At 38.3% G+C, this 15,951-nt stretch overlaps 1 pseudogene; it reads left to right on the top strand.

Moving 5' to 3' along the window:
- LOC127697734 (contactin-associated protein like 5-1-like) overlaps nt 1-15,951 on the top strand; it is a 508,343-nt pseudogene that overhangs the window by 231,307 nt on the left and 261,085 nt on the right.

Genomic DNA, 15,951 nt, shown 5'->3' with positions numbered 1-15,951 from the left:
ATGTTAGGTTCTCCATCTATGCTAACTGAACATCTTAATGGGTTTATCAGTCTGGGCTGACATCTGGGGTCTCTAGGATATGCAAGACCAATCCCATGACCCTGCTGGCTTTTAGAGTCTCAGATGAGAAATCAGTTATTATTCTAGCAGGTTTGTTTTATATGTTACTTGGCATTTTTCATTGCTGCGTTTAATTTTTTTCTGTGTTCTCTACATTTAGTGTTTTGATTATTATGTGGTGGGAGAATTCTGTTTTCTGAACCAATCTGATTGGTGTTCTTTAGGCATCTGGTACCTGTAGACATCTCTTTCTTTAGGTTAGCGATATTTCATTTTATGAATTTGGTAAAGATATTTTCTAGCCCTTTGATATGGGAATCCTCTCCTTCTTCTATTCCAGTTATTTCCAGGATTGAACTTACATAGTGTCTGAAATTTCCTAGATGTTTTGTTTCATAAAAATTTTATGTTTTGAATTTTCTTTGATTGATGTTTTAATTTCTTGTATTGAATCTTCTACATGTGAGATTCTCTTCCTTCTCTTTTCTGTTGGTGACGTCACTTTCCTAAGAGGTTTTATATCTTCAGGATTGATTCAGTTTATGCATTTTTTTATTGCATCTATTTCCTTTTTCAGGTCTTTGACAGTTTTATTCATGTCCTTTATCTCTTTGATTGCATTTTCTGTATCTTTCAATTTATTTTATTCCTATATTAAAGCTTTTACTTGTTAAAATTTAATTTCCTTTATTTCGTTAAGGGACATATTCTTGTCATCTTTAAATTCCTCTATTAATTTTATAAGATTTGATTTAATATCCACTTCTGGTACTTTAATTGCAATAGAAAATCCAGGGTTTGTTGTAGCAAGATTGCTGGGCTCTGGTGGTACCATACTGCATTGGGACTTGTTGATTGTATTTTTACATTGTTTTCTAGGCACCTGTTTGACTTGTTGTTGTTGTTGCTGCTGTTGTTGTTATTGTTGCTTTTTTTGGTGTTGGCAGGATGATCCTGATAGTATCAGGACTTCCTTGGAAGGTAGTGGAAGCTGTCTTTTCTTACAATAAAGGTCAGGATACTTGACCCAGATGGCTGTGCCTCAGGCAGACCCCACTCAGCAGGTTGTGTCTCAGTCAGACCCAACTGAGATGGCAGATAGATCTGACAGGCATGGAATGGCGAAATATGTTTTCAAACTTATTAGTTTTGAGGCCCTCTGAAGGCTTACAGGAGGAAGCAGGATACTCTTGGTGTCCTTCAAGGATCCCCAGGCATTAAAAGTAAACCCAGAGCTAGAGAATGAAACTAAGAAGGCCTCATGCAATTCACCTCTGCAGGCTGTGTCCCAGGCAGACAAATTGGGATGGCTGGTAGATCCAGCTGGGAAGGGATTGTATTGGTCCAGCAAAGTTTCAATCTAGTTAGGTTTTGGTCCCCTGAAAGTTCCCAGGAAGGGAAGCTTGCTCTTGGGGACATGGAAGGCTTCTCTGGGCTAAAGAGCAAGCCCAGACCTAGACATGAGGCTCAGAGGATCACAGGCAACTCACCTCTACTTAAACACACCTCTTAATAAACACAAGTTTAAAACTCATGTTTCTAATTAATTCTCTTTGTATTGCCTGAAATACAACTTTATAGGATTTAGCTAGATAAACAATCATGATCTTATGTTAATGTTATATTCAAATATTAGATCAGTTCCTTCCAAGAACCTACATTTTACCTTGAATGATGCATTTCAAATGTATTTTGAATAAGGTCTGCTGGCTGTTATGGAGTCATTTTTTAATGTCCCAGAGAACCAACTGTTTACAAATTTTAAAAATGGGAAAGGAATATAGGCTTTGTGAGATTAGCTGTTAGATTCATTGGTTCTTTCCCTTGTCTAGAGCTTATCATTCATTTTCCCACTCTGTTCATACAACTTTACATGAATTCTCTTATTCAGCAGATTCATTGCTAAAGACCCTTAAAAACATGGACCATGTTATGGAAGATTCAGAAAAACAATAGATTACTACAGTTCATTTGTGATTAATCCTCTAACCTGTCTAGTGCTGCTATAACAGAATATCTGAGTAAGAGTCACTTATGAAGAATGTTGTTAGCTGATATCTTTAGAGAATCAAGATGTCAAGATATCAAGATGTCAGTGTGTAGCAAAGCCAAAACTATGAGTCATTAAGTGATGGAATAGAAGAGGATGAAAATATGCACTTCTAAAGTACAAGATCTCAAATGTCAGTGAAGCTTTTGATGATATATAAATGCTAATTATGAAAATCAAGCCCTTCCGCCTGAAATCCAGTGGGTATGGATTAATGTGAACTTGGAGGAACATGTCCATGCTGCCAAGACATGTATTTATCCATGTCCTCATCTTATTTAGTATTATTGAAAGAGCTTTAGAAAGTGCCTCACGAGGGAAAACTGGAAAGTTAGCTATTGAAATTCCTATCCAGCTCAAAATTGTACAAAATCTGAGACTATTCACTTTTATTTCCTATATCATAAGTGAGCATATATGTAAGAAGAAGTTTTTCCACATGTTCATATACAAATTGTAGAAAGAATTCAAGATTATCCAATTTTGTTAGGCAAACTTATTGCAAAGCCTTTATGAAGCTAAATGTGGGATAAAAAACAAAGCTCTGTAAGTGTTTCTCTTCTCATAGATTAAAAACAGCTATGTTGTGAGGCTAGGCTCAGATTCACAAAGAAATTGAAAGCATGGGTTGCTGGGCTTTTAACTCAAACAAATCTTCCTGTGAGTTTTTGGTTATGGTATTTACTAGTGTTCTGAATTTGAAACCATTCATTCTTCATTTCTCAATCGATTAAGAGAAGTCATATCATGCTTGAGGCTTATGAGAAGCAACAGCAAAGACATGCACTGAAAATAATTCCCAACCTTTTCCAGAGCGTATGGTTAAGAAAAGAGAGTGCATATTTTGTAAGTTCCATCATTGTAAAACATTTCTTGACCACCCAATCTGACCTCTCCTGCTCTCATTATATATTTTCAGAGAACTGTGATGAACCATTGACCAACTTCCTCTCACTGACGGCTTTCTCCAGTTCCTCAGATCTCAGTGGAAGTTCTAGCTCAGGTTAACTGAACTGGAGAATGGGTAAGAATAGTGATTAAAGCTGAAATAGAAGTGTTAGTTGAAGTCACTGTAAGTTCTTCATAGGATTCTGTCTACATAGGATTCCCATCCAAAATCACAGTCCTGAAGGAATATTCGTGGTTAAGTCTACAGCAAAAATACTTCCCAGCTTGTAATAGATAGTCAACATGTTTGCCCAACCCAAAGATCCAGCAAGGAATTCTTTGTGTTAGTTGTTGTTGTTGTTGTTGTTGTTGTTTGAAGTACTGACTCTAGAACCCATGGTTTCATGCATATGAGAAATATGCTTATTCACTTGCTCATGTGTGCACATAGCTGGTCTATGAAATTCCTGGTGTAGATTTGTATTTGTGTGTGAACTTGTTTGTTTATAGTCATGAGTGAATGCACATGCTTACATGTATGCAATTGTATGTTGTGGAGGGGCAGAGGAAAACATTTAATGATATTTCTTAGGTGTCAGACACTCTTAAGTTGTAGCGTGTCTCATTTGCCTTGAGCTTAAATGTTAGGCTAGTTGCTTCCTGTTTTTGAGGTGGGATTACAAGCATATAACGCTCTGACTTTTTTTGTTTTAATTTTTTATTTTTTTTACTTATTCACTTTATATCCCACTCATTACTTCCCTCTGGTCACCCCCTCACACAATCCTTCCCCTATTCCTTCTCCCCATATCCTCTAAGCCGTTATAGACTCATGTTGAGATATCCCACAGCCAAACAGTGGATGGAGCTTGCCAAGACAATTGGTTTCATCTCTATTCAAATTGTGTGAAACTGTGCCAGCATTGTCTAGGAACTCCTAATCCAACTCTGGAGAAGCTAAGGGTCTAATTTTAAACCAGTTACTTCTCTATTAGATAGATATTGACTGGGGACCATGTCTCTGTAATGCTTAATTCTACCCATCTTTTTCTGGCTTGGCGGAGATCCTAGGTACTCTATCTTAGAAGACTGAGAGAAGCTGAAGTTATGAAGATAAATGCAGAGACTAGAACTCCCCCTCTAATTCAATGTGCAATATACTAGCAGGAATTTCCATTCACAGGGCCTCATCATTTCTTAGGGAAGAGGAATCTCAGCCTCTAGGGTAATTGTAATCCTGGCTCTCTCTTGTTCTCTCTGTGTGTCTACTTCACCTAGGCACTTTTACCAGTGACATTGTTAAACACATAGCCCAGACACTTTATCTGGATGTTGATCAAGTGAATGAACAAAGGATTTCTGGAGTGTTTTAAATTTTAACCAGAGTTATAAGATATTAAGTTAGAGCAATTAATGAATAATCAATATTTCTGTGATGATTTGAGAATACTTCATGTGTATTAGTCACTGTACTAGAATCTTTACATATGATTGCACAAAACATGTAGGAATTCTACTTATATAGAGCTGATGGTTTTAAGAGATGACCCAGTTGGATAAGTGCTCACTTCACAAATATGATCTGAGTCCATCACCACTATAAAAATCCAGGACTGTTAGTGTACACATTAACCCAAGCATTCTGATGGATAAATCGAATCAGGAATATCCCTAGCACACACTGGCCATGTAATCTAACCAGGATCAAACACCTTTAGGCTTAGAAAGTTACATGGTCAGGTTCTCATTGTCAAGCCTCAACTCAAAAGTTATTCCAACAGCCATCACTGTTCTCATATCTTTGGGCTCACTGGGATGTACCAGCTTCCCTGGTTTACTATTTTCTAAAAAGCATATGGAGTTTTTCTTTTCGTTTCTTTTCTTTTTTCTTTTCTTTTTCTTTTTTCTTTTTTTTTTTTTTTTTTTTTTTTTTTTTTTTTTTTTTTTTTTTGGTTTTTTGGTTTTTTGGTTTTTTGGTTTTTTGGTTTTTTGGATTTGGTTCTTTAAGACAGGGCTTCTCTGTATAGCCCTGGCTGTCCTGGAACTCACTATATTGACCAGGCTGACCTTGAACTCAGAAATCCACCTGCCTCTTTCTCCCAAAGTGCTGGGATTACAGGCATGTGCCACCACCGCCCATCAAGGTTTTCTTACCTTCTATAATTACATGATCAAGTTACACAATGGGCCTCTTCCTGCATATCTGTACCACCTATGGTGTGTTTATTTGTTTATTATATTTCTTCACATATATGCTAACATGCATTTGAAATCATATGTACAAATTCATGTACATAGCTTTCTTTTTTAGAAAATCATAATGAATACAGACATTAACTATTTTTGTATCTGCTCACAATTTGTTATAATAGTTTCATTTTTTCAGTTCTTCAAGACTTTACACTACTTGAGCAATTTTTCTGTCTTTTTGCTTCCCTTCTTAATGAGCTGCATGTTCCTGGATGTGGCCATTTTATCTTTTATGACAGCCATTGCTTTTACTTGACCAAATATCATACTATGATAGATATTAATGGCTCAGCAATTTTATGCTATGTTCTTAGAAATGAAAACATGTTTATTTTGAGCTTTTGCACTAATACCCACTTATCAGTGAGTGCATACCAAGTATGTGCTTTTGTGATTGGGTTACCTCACTAATGTTGACACTATCTCATTCCATCCATTTACCTAAGAATTTCATAAATGTGTTGTTTTTAATAGTGAACATCTGGGTTCTTTCCAGTGTCTTGCTATTATAAATAAGACTGCTATGAACATAGTGGGGCATGTTTCCTTATTACGTGTTGGGGAATTTTCTTGGTATATTCCCAGGAATGCTGTAGCTTGTTCCTCAGGTAGGACTAGGTCTAATTTTCTGAGGAACTGTCAAACTAATTTACAGTGTATTTCATGAAATTCTTAAGTAAATGGACAGACCTAGAAAATATCATCCTGAGTGAGTTAACCCAATCACAAAAGAATATATTTGGTATTCAATCACAAATAGGTGGATATTAACCAAAAAAATCCAAATACGCAAGAAAAAACTCACAGACCACATGAAGCTAAAGAGGAAGGAAGAGCAATGTGTGGGTACTTTGGTCCTCCTTAGATAGGGGGAACAAAATATTCATGGGGGCAAATATGGGATCAAAGTGCAGAGCAGAGACTCAACAAAAGGCCATCCAGAGACTGTACCACTTGGGAATTTTCCCCAGATACAGTCCCAAACTCTGACACTATTGTGGATACTAAGAAAAGCTTTCTGAAAGAAGCCTGATATAGATGTCTCCTGAGAGACCCTGTCAGAGCCTTACAAATACAGAGTCAGATGCTAGCAGGCAACCATTGCACTGAGTGTGGGGTCCCAAGTGGAGGAGTTAGAGAAAGGACTAAAAGAGCTGAAGGGGTTTGCAAATCACATAGAAAGAACAACAAAATCAACCAACCAGACCCCTGCTGAGCTCCCAGGAACTAAGCCACCAACCAAGGAGTGCACATGGCTCCAGCTGCATATGTAGAGGATGATGTTCCTGTCAGGCATCAATGGGAGGAGATGTCCTTGGTCCTATGAAGGATCTTAATGGCCTGAAACTTCTGAAATGTTTTCACCATTGAGCTTTAGTGATTTACCTGTCTCCACCTTCCTAGAGCTGGAATTACAGCTGTGTACCACTATGTTCTGCATGTAAATATGGGTAAAGTAGGGTTTGAACTCATGTGTTATTCTTTGAAAGCAAGTGCTCTACTGAATGAGTCATCTTACCAGGCACAAGGACTCTGTGTTAATTTATTACAGTGTTTTACACATTAAGTTTATTTGTCCATAAAACAAGTTTGAGTATTAGCTTACAGGGATACTCTGAGTGTAAAAACTGAGGCTATAACTTTTCTTCCTTGCAAGCTCCATCATCTGTCATGGAAAAGTTCTGCTCATTGGGCTTCTGTGTGGTGAGTCACAGGTTTTTGAAACCAATTCCTTATAAGACTGATTTAAGGGATTAAAACCACTGTATACACTCACTGATAAATGGATATTACTCAAGAAGCTTGTAATACCCAAGTTACAATTTATAGACTAAGCTCAAGAAGAAGGAAAACCAATGTGTGAATATTTAGGCCCTTCTTAGAAGGAGGAACAAAACAGCCATGGGAGAAGAAACATAGGCAAAGTGTTGAGCAGAGACTGGAGAAAAGGACAACCAGAGACTGCCCCACCTGAGTATCCACCCCATATAGTGTCACCCAACACAGACACTAATGTGGATGCCAAAAACTGCTTGCTGACAGGAGCTTGATATAGCTCTCTCATGAGAGGCTCTGCCAGTATGCAACAAATACTGAGGTGGGTGCTCCCAGCCAACCATTGGAATGAGAACAAGGTCCCCAATGGAGGAGCTAGAGAAAGGACACAAGGAACCAAAGGAGCTGTCAGCTCCATAGGCAGAACATCATTATGAACCAATCAGTACCCTAGAACTCCAAGGGTCTAAAATACCAACCAAAGAGTACATACGGAGGAACCCATGGCTCCAGCTTCATGTGTAGTAGAGGATGACCTTGTTGAATATCAAAGGAAGGAGAGGCCCTTGGCTATGAGAAGACTGGATGCTGCAATATAGGGGAATACCAGGGCAGGGAAGCAGGAATGGATGGGTTGGTGAACAGGGCAAAGGGGGGAGGGAGTTGGGATATGGTGTTTTCTGAGAGGAAACCAGAAATGGGATAACATTTACAAAGTAAATAAAGGAAATATCTGTACATCTTTGCTCCTGTGACTGAGCAGACAGTTGCAGCCAGGTACCCAGGGAAGACCCTAGTGTAAGATCACTTGGGAAATGGGCTACCAGATCCCCCAACTGCACACAGGGGCTTATCAGTGCTACCACGGCCATCTGAGCACCTATCCTGTTAGGGGATATCTGCTCTGCAGGGAGTGCTGCAGCTAGAGGTGAGGCCACCATCTTCATTCCTGCTATTGAGCAGACTGTTGCAGCCAGGAACACAGCAAACATCCAAGTGTAAAATCACTTGGGACTCAGACAACCAGGGGCACACCCGCATCCAGTAGCTGGACAGAACCACAGCCTTCTGTGCACCTACCATGCCAGGGGACATTTGTCCTGCAGGGAGTCCTGCTGTTAGAGGGAGTCCCACATTTAGTGGTGAGGCCACCACCCTTGCTCCTAAGACTGAGCAGAAATGTGCCGCCAGGTACACAGGGAACACCCAAGTGTAAGACCACTTGGGACACAACCCACCAGTAACCCACCTGTACCCAGGAGCTGGGTAGTGCTGCCACAGCCATCTGTGCCCCTAGTCTTCTAGGGGAAATCTGCTCTGCAGGGAGTCCCACATTTAGCCAACAGGCCACCATCTGCACTCCTGCAACTGAACAGGCTGTTACAGCCAGGAACACAAAGAACATCCTAGTATAAGATCAATTGGTACTCAGTCTTCCATGGCCTCACCTGAACCCAGAAAAATGGAGGTAGAAAAAATAAAGAAATCACAAAGGGAAACAAATCTGGACATAGAAAACCTAGAAAAAATATCAGGAGTCAAGGATGCAAGCATCAAAAATATAATACAAGAAATAAAAGAGGGTCTATCAAACACAGAAGATACCATAGGAAGCATTGACACAACAGTCAAATAAAGTAGGAAATGCAAAAAATGTCTTAAGGCAAAACATCCTTGAAATCCAGGATACAATGAGAAGACCAAACCTAAGGATTAAGGGTATAGAAGAGAGCTAAGATTTCCAACTTAAAGGGCCAGTAAATGTCTTCAACAAATTATAGAAGAAAACTTCCCGAACCTAAAGAAAGAGATTCCCGTGAACATATAAAAAACCTACAGGCCTCCAAATAGATTTGACTAGAACAGAAATTCATCCCGTCACATAATAATTAAAATGGCAAATGTACTAATCAAAGAAAGAATATTAAAAGCACTAAGGGAAAAAAAGTAAAGTAACATATAATGGTAGACCTATCAGAATTACACCAGAATTCTCACCAGAGACTATGGAAGCCAGAATATCATGGGCAGATGTCAAACAACAATAAGGGGAAAAAAATGCCAACCCAGACTGCAATATCCAACAAATTTGTCAATTACCATAGATGGAGAAACCAAGTTATTCCATGACAAAAATAAATTTACACAATATCTTTCCACAAATCCAGCCCTTCAAAGGATAAAGAATGGAAAACACCAAAAAAGGAAGAGAACTACATACTAGAAAAAGCAAGAAATTAATCTTCTTTCAAAAAACCCAAAAGAAGATAACCACACAAACATAAAAATCACATCAAAAATATCAGGAAGCAACAATCACTATTCCTTAATATCTCTTAACATCAATGTACTCAATCCCCAAATAAAAAAGGTGTAGACTAACAGGACCCAACATTTCGCTGCATATAGGTAACACTTCTCAGTGTCGAAGACAAACACTACCTCAGAGTAAAAGGCTGGAAAACACTTTTTCAGCAAATGACACCAGGAAACAAGCTGGAGTAGCCATTTCATTAAATTTTTATTTTTTAAAGATTTATTTATTATATGTAAGTACACTGTAGCTGTCTTCAGACACATTTTCTTCTCACTTCAGCCGCTCTCATTTGCTTGCTGTATCTGTCTTCAGACACCCCAGAAGAGGGCATCAGATCCCATTATGGATGGTTGTGAGTCATCATGTGGTTGCTGGGTTTTGAACTCATGACCTTTCAAGGAGCAGTTGGTGCTCTTAACCGCTGAGCCATCTCTCCAGCCCCAGCCATTTTCATGGCCTATAAAATAGACTGTCAGCTAAAAGTTGTCAAAAAAAGAACCAGAAGGACATTTTATACTGGACAAAGGAAAAAATCTACCACGAAGAACTCTCAATTCTGAACATCTGTGTTCCAAATATAAGGGCAACGTCATTCATAAAATAAACTTTACTAAAGCTTAAAACACACATTGCAATTCACACAAAAAATTGTGGGTGACTTCAACACCCCAATCTCAACAATGAACAGATCAGGGAAACATAAACAAAACAGAGATACAGTGAAATTAACAAAAGTTTTGGAACACATGGATTTAATAGATATCTATAAAATATTTCATCCTAAACTCAAAAGAATATACCTTCTTCTCAATGCCTCAATGTACCTTCTCCAAAATTGACCATATAATTGTCACAAAACAGACATCAACATATATAAGAAGACTGAATTAATCCCATGCATCCCATCAGATCACTATGGAGGTCTTTAATAGCAAAAAAACCAAAAGAAAACCCACATACACATGGAAACTGAAAAATCTTTTACTCAATGATAACTTGGTCAAGGAGGAAGAAAGGAAAGAAATCAAATACTTTTTAGAATGTAATGAAAATGAAAGCACAACATTTCCAAATTTTGGGGACACAATGAATGCAGTACTAGTCAGAAAACTCATAGCTCTGAATGCCTCCAAAAAGAAGCTGGAGAAAGCATACATTAGCAGCTTAACAGTGCACCTGAAAGCTTTAGAATAGAAAGAAGCTAATACACCCAAGAAGAGTAGAAGACAGGAAATCATCAAACTAAGGGCTGAAATCAACCAAGTAGAAACAAAAAGAGCTATACAAAGGATCAACAAATCAGGAGCTGGTTCTTTTTGATAAACCTTTAACTTGACTAACCAGAGTGTGCTGAGACAGTATCCAAATTAACAAAATCAGAAATGAAAAGGGAATTATATTAACAGAAACTAGGAGAATTCAAAAAACCATCAGGTCCTCCTACAAAAGCCTATAATCAACACAAATGGAAAATCTGTATGAAATGGACAATTTTCTACAGAGATAACAAATACAAAATTTAAATCAGGATCAGATAGATCATCTAAACAGTCCCATAACCCCTAAAGTAATATAAGTGGTCAATGACAGATTCCCAACCAAGAAAAGCAAAGGACCAGATGGTTTTAATGTAGAATTCTATCAGATCTTCAAAGAAGACCTAACAACAATACTCTCCAAGCTATTCCACAAAATAGAAGCAGAGGAAGCACTATCCAACTCATTCTATGAAGCCACAATTACAGTGATAACAAAACCACACAAAGATCCAACAAAGAAAGAGTTCTTAAGACCAATTTTCCTTATGAATGTTGATGCAAAAATACTCAGTCAATTTCTCACCACCCAAATTCAAGTGTCCTAGTTAGGATTTCACTGCTGTGAACAGAAGCCATGACCAATGCAAGTTTTATAATAGACAACATTTAATTGGGGCTGGCTTCAGAGGTTCAATCCATTGTCATCAAGGCAGAGAGATGGGAGCATCAAAGAAGATATGGTTCAGGAGGAAGTAAGAGTTCTACATCATCATAGGCTGCTGAAGGCTTCTGGTATAAGACTGAATTCCAGGCAACTAGAGTGAGTGTCTTAAGCCCACACCCAGGGTGACAAACATACTCCAACAAGGCCACAAGTCTTAATAGGGTCACCCCCTGGGCCAATAATATACAAACCATCACACCAAGAATGCATCAAAATGTTAATTCAAAATGTTGATCTAAATGACCAAGTAGGCTTAATCCCAGGGATTCAGGGATGTTTCAATATACAGAAATCCAACAATGCAATCCACTACATAAGCAAGCTCAAAGAAAAAAAACCACATGATCATTTCATTAAATACTGAAAATGTATTTGACAAAATTCAGCATCCTTTCATGCTAAACGTCTTGGAAAGAAAAGGTTTTCAAGCCCATAGCTTAACATAGGAAAAGTAATATACAGCTAACCAACATCAAACTAAACGGAGAGAAACTTGAAGCAATCCCACTGAAATCAGGGACTAGACAAGGCTGCCCTCTCTCTCCATATTTATTCAACATAGTACTTGAAGTTCTAGCTAGAGCAATTAGACAACAAAAGTAGTTCAAAAGGAAACAAATTAGAAAGGAAGAATTCAAAGTATCACTATTTGGAGATGATATGAGATTAAATTTAATTGACCTTTCCCCCCCACCAAAAAAAGAAAAACCCACCAGAGAACTCTTACAGTTGATAAGCAACTTCAGCAATGTGGCGGGAAATAAAATTAATGAAGCAAATCAGTAACCTTTCTATACTCAAAAGACAAACAGGCTGAGAAAGAAATTAGGCAAATGACAACCTTCACAATAGCCACAAACAAAATAAAGTATCCTGGTGTGACTCTCACCAAACAAGTTAAATGTCTGTATGACAAGAACTTCACATCTCTGAAGAAAGAAATCGAAGAAGTCCTTAGAAGATGGAAAAATCTTCAAGGCTTGTAGACTGGCAAGAATAATATAGTAAAAATGGCCATTTTGCCAAAAGTAATATACAAATTCAATTCAATCTGCATCAAAATCCCAACTCAATTCTTCATAGTGTTAGAAAGAGCAATTCTCAAATTCATCTGGAATAAGAAAAAACACAGTATAGCTAAAACTATACTCAACAGTAAAATAAATTCTGGGAGAATCAATATCCTGAATGCTCAAGCAGTACTACAGAGCAATAGTGTTAAAAACTGCATGGTATTGGTTCAGTGACAGGTATTTCAATGGAATAGAATTGAAGACCTAGAAATGAACACACACACCTATGGTCCAGAGGCAGACTGGGAGCACACAGCTTGCTCCACAGTCAGCACCACAGAGCTTAAGTTCCAGTCCTGAGTCCTCTGGCTGGAGCCTTCAGATCTCCGCTTCAGGATCCAGAACAGACTGGGCTACAACATCACATCTCCAGGCTCTGCAAGAGGCCAGAGGAGCACCTGGGAGGCCGGCTGGGAGGAGTCAGTGTGCTCTGGTGAGTCCAGCAGGCCCCAGGCGGGAGCCTTCAGGTGTCACCACACCTTGGGATCTGAACAGCCTGGGCCACAGCACCCTGTCTCCAGGCAGTGCAGGAGGTCAGCTGTGCACCAGAGGCCAGCTGGGAAGAGTCAGCTTGCACTGGTGAGTCCAGCATTGACAAGACCAACTAACATCAGTGAGAACTAGATGGCAAAAGGCAAACGCAGGAATGTCACTATCAGAAATCAAGGCAATATGGCAGCATCTGAACCCAATTCTCCTTTAACAACTTGTCAGGGATACCCATCATACCAGAAAAACAAGATTTGGATTTAAAATCACTGGTCATGATGCTGGTACAGGAACACATGAAGGACATACTTAAATTCAGGAGAAAATGGATCAAAAGTTAGAAGCCCTTACAAGGGAAACACAAAAATCATTGAAAGAAATTCAGGAGAATACAAAAGCCAATAAGGAGGAAACACAAAAATCACTTAAGGAACTACAGGAGAACTTTGGTCAACAGGCTGAGATCATGAAAGAGGAAACACAAAAATCTCTTAAACAATTACAGGAAAGCACAAATAAGAATTGAAGGAGCTAAGCAAAACTATCCAGGATCTAAAATCAGAAGTAGAAACAACTGAGAAAACTCAAAGGGAGACAACTTTGGAGATAGAAAACCTTGGGAAGAAATCAGGGGACATAGATGCGAATATCAACAACAGAATACAAGAGATAGAAGAAAGAATCTCAGATGCTGAAGATACCATAGAAACCATGGACTCAACAGTTAAAGAAAATGCAAAATGCAAAAAGCTTGTAACCCAAAACATCCAGGAAATCCAGACACAATGAGAAGACCAAACCTAAGGATTATAGGCATAGATGAAAGTGAAGATATACACCTTGAAGGGCCAGCAAATATCTTCAATAAAATTATGGAAGAAAACTTCCCTAACCTAAAGGGAGAGATGCCCATGAATATACAAGAAGTCTACAGAACTCCAAACAGAAATACCTCCAGTCACATAATAATCAAAGCCCCTAATGTACTAAACAAAGAAAGACTATTAAAGGCAGTAAGAGAAAAAGGCCAAGTAATATATAAAAGAAGACCTATTAGAATCAAACCAGACTTCTCACCTGAGACTATGAAAGCTAGAAGATCCTGGGCAGATCTCATGCAGACTCTAAGAGAACACAAATGCCAGCCAAAACTACTATACCCAGCAAAACTCTCAATCACCATAGATGGAGAGACTAAGATTTTCCATGACAAAACCAAGTTTACACACAATCTATCCACAAACCCAGCCCTACAAAGATAATAGGAGGAAAACACAAATACGAGGAGGGAAACTTCACCCTGGAAAAAGCAAGATAGTAACCTTCTTTCATCAATCCCAAAAGAAGTTAACCAATCAAATTTAAAAAATAACGTCAAAAATGACAGGAAGTAATAATCGCTATTCCTTAATATCTCTTAATATCAATGTGGTCAATACCCCAATAAAAAGACACAGACTAACCGACTGGATACATAAGCAGGACGCTACATTTGCTGCATACAGGAAACACACCTCAGTGTCAAAGACAAAGAGTACCTTAGAGTAAAAGGCTGGAAGACAATTTTACAAGCAAATGGTCTCAGGAAACAAGCTGGGATAGCCATTCTAATATCAGATAAAATTGACTTTCAACCCAAAGTCATCACTCTGAGGGACACTTCTTGCTGGTCAAAGAAAAAATACAACAAGAAGAACTCTCAATCCTGAACATCTGTGCTCCAAATACAAGGGCACCCTCATTCATAAAAGAAACTTTACTGAAGCTCAAAGCACACATTGCACCTAACACAATAATTGTGGGTGACTTCAACACTGCACTTTCCTCAATGGACCTATGAGGAAAACAGAAACTGAACAGGGACACAGTGAAACTAATTGAAGCTTTGGACCAATTAGATTTAACAGATATATATAGAACATTCTATCCTAAAGCAAAAGAATATACCTATTTCTCAGCACTTCTCCAAAATCGACCATATAATTGTTCACAAGACAGACCTCAACAAATATAAGAAAATAGAACTAATCCCATGCCTCCTATCAGATGACAATGGAATAAAAGTGGTCTTCAATAGCAATAAAAACATCAGAAAATCCAAATACACATGGAAACTGAACAATATTCTACTCAATGATAGGAAGAAATACAGAAAGAAATTAAAGACTTTAGAATTAAATGAAAATGAAGACACAGCATACCCAAATCTATGGGACACAATGAAAGCAGTGCTAAGAGGAAATCTCATAGCCCTGAGTGCCTCCAAAAGAAAATGGAGAGAGCATACACTAACAGCTTAATGACACACCTAAAAGCCCTGGAACAAAAAGAAGCTATTTCACCCAGGAGGAGTAGAAGGCAGGAAATCACCAAACTCAGGGCCGAAATCAATCAAGTAGAAACAAACAGAACCATACAAAGAATCAACAAAACCAGGAGCTGGTTCTTTGAGAAAATCAACAAGATAGATAAACTCTTAGCCAAACTAACCGAAGGGCACAGAGACAGTATACAGATTAACAAACTTAGAAATGAAAAGGGAGATATAACAACAGAAACTGAGGAAATTCAAAAAAAATCATCAGATCCTACTACAAAAGCCTATACTCAACACAACTGGAGAATCTGGAGGAAATGGACAGTTTCCTAGACAGATATATGAAACCAAAACTAAATCAGGATTAAATAGATCATCTAAACAGTCCCATAAGACCTGAAGAAATAAAAAGGGTCATCGAAAGTCTCCCAACCAAAAAAAAGCATGTTACTAGATGGCTTCAGTGCAGAATTCTATCATACATTTATAGAAGACCTAACACCAATACTCTTCAAACTTTTCCACAAAATAGAAACAGAAGGAACTCTGCCCAACTCGGTCTATGAAGCCACAATTACACTCATACCAAAACCACACAAAGGTCCAACAAAGAAAGAGAACTTCATGCCAATTTCCCTTATGAATATTGATGCAAAATACTTAATAAAATTCTTGCCAACCAAATCCAAGAACACATCAAAATGATCATCCACCATGATCAAGTAGACTTCATCCCAGGGATGCAGGG

The sequence above is a fragment of the Apodemus sylvaticus genome, chromosome 12, assembly GCF_947179515.1.
Source record: "Apodemus sylvaticus chromosome 12, mApoSyl1.1, whole genome shotgun sequence".
NCBI classification, from domain to species: domain Eukaryota; kingdom Metazoa; phylum Chordata; class Mammalia; order Rodentia; family Muridae; genus Apodemus; species Apodemus sylvaticus.
The sequence above is the reverse complement of the archived record's forward strand: the minus strand, read 5'-3'. Positions and strand labels throughout refer to the sequence as shown.